Genomic DNA, 2,137 nt, shown 5'->3' on the forward strand with positions numbered 1-2,137 from the left:
GAAAAATTTCACTTAGTCCCTGCTCATCAAAAATTTAAGATAAATTGTAGGCTGTTACTGGGTTAAACTAATTTCTCATGGTAGTCTTTAGTACTGATATACAACATTTCTGTTCTTTCTTCTAGGTACAAAGTAGGATTGCGTTTCACTCCAATAGCTAATAAGATGTGAGCAGAAATGACGTGTAAAATCTCTGGAGTATAACCTTGAAGAACACTTTTGAACACTTGAAGCTCTAATGCACACTTTTTCTGTTTTCCTCTCCCATTTCCTATAAGTATTAGTGATATTTTATATGATAGTTGTATGTGACTCCCTGATAGAAGATAATAAAGGACAAGTGTAAGAGAAATGAGACAGAAGAAAGCATATACTTTATCTTTACACAGACACACAAAAGATAAATACTTGCACAGTAGGACTGGAGAAATACAAGAATGTAGGTTATCAAGGAAAAAAGTAAACCAGAAATAAGAAAGAGGAGGTAAAGTGGTGTATCTGGTGGGTGTTGATTTAATCTAAGTAACTAGACAGGAATTGTTGGGAAAATAGAATATTTTAATCAGGCCCCCTCGCCTCGGGGCAGTTTGGGGGTGGTGCAGCATTCTTTGTGGGCAGGTTGTGTGTGGGTGCAGTTAGTGCACCTGTGCAGCACCGCCACCTTGGCTGGAGTTTACTGCCTCAGGACGCCACCGCACCTTGTGGCCATGCTTTTTCCAACCTACCTCTTCCAAGGATCTGTTTGCTGGTTACCTAGCTCGTAGACCTGCGTGTGAAGGGTCTGGTGACCCAGCCTGACATGTAAGGGGTCTGGGGACCCACCCTGGCATGTGAAGGGTTTGTGACCCAGTCTGTGAATGGGCTTGAGGGGTCTGTGGGCTCCAGACCCAGCCCTAGCTAACAACTGGCGTAGTCGAGTAGCTTGACAACTGGCCCAGTTGGCAGGATTATGGGCAGGTAAAAGAGCTTTACAATTGGTGTCACAAACAGGATAAATAGCTTTACAGGAATACTGTTCTAGATTTCCCATCCATGAATCTAAACCAGGAAATGCTCAAATAGTCTTTATGAAGATGTCACGCCATAGCCACCTGTCTTGTCAATTAAAAAAAGTTGCTTTCTAGAGCTCTCAATCATTAGGAATTGTAGATGACAATTGACTCATTTCAACCAAACCTTGAATATTAAAATCACTACTTTTCAGGATGGCTGCACATTATTGCAATACATGAAAACTGGAGGGAAACACTTACCAAATGATAAATATAATGTGTAGAGAAGAGTTCTATACCTGGTATTTTAAGAGGCAGTCAAAAGTCCCTCTCAACTTCTTTGCACAGTCCCCTACCCACACATAGCATAAAAATGAAAACTCAAGACTTAGCAATATGTAAGCATTTTATTTGACCCTAAAATATTTTGGACTCTAAAATATTTATGATATTGTATCTTTTTTTCCACCTTTGGAAAAAATTAGGTGCTTTGGATAGCACAGAAAAGTTAATCAATATTTCATCAATATGCTTCTCTCCATAACAGAAAATGATTATCCAAGTTCAAAGAAAAACGAAAGTCACTGATGCTGTCTAAATAATTCAGACCCCATATGCAAAATAGATCAATGTGCTTATACTAGAAAATGAACAAATCTAAATGTAAGAGAGCTCTGCTAATACAAATTGAAGCAGTCTCACTTCACTGAATATGGAACTAAAGAAACATGCAAAAATCTAAGAAAATGTGAGAAGTTAATATAGCAATAACAACTATGCTCAAAAGTTCACTAAACTTTTCAAGTATTCATTGTAGATTTTCATTTTGTGTATGTGAGAAAGAGATCTCTAGTATAAAATTCCAAATTATGTGAGCATTTTATTCTCTTATCTGTTTGACTGTTCATCCATGTAATGGGATGTGACAGAAAAGTTATTTTTCTAGTCATTTTTAGCTTGGTTGGACATACACAGAACATAGTTTTCTATTTTTTTATGGGCCAACAAGTAGGAGCCTTACACATCAGAATTCCACAAGAGCAAAAACGCATTTGCTCCTTTGCTGCTCTATCAAGTTTAGTTATGCAAATACTGCTGAATGAAGCAAACCTCCTAGACTCCCTGTGTAGTCCTGTCTGTAACTA

This window comes from Cynocephalus volans, chromosome 6, assembly GCF_027409185.1.
Source record: "Cynocephalus volans isolate mCynVol1 chromosome 6, mCynVol1.pri, whole genome shotgun sequence".
NCBI lineage: Eukaryota > Metazoa > Chordata > Mammalia > Dermoptera > Cynocephalidae > Cynocephalus > Cynocephalus volans.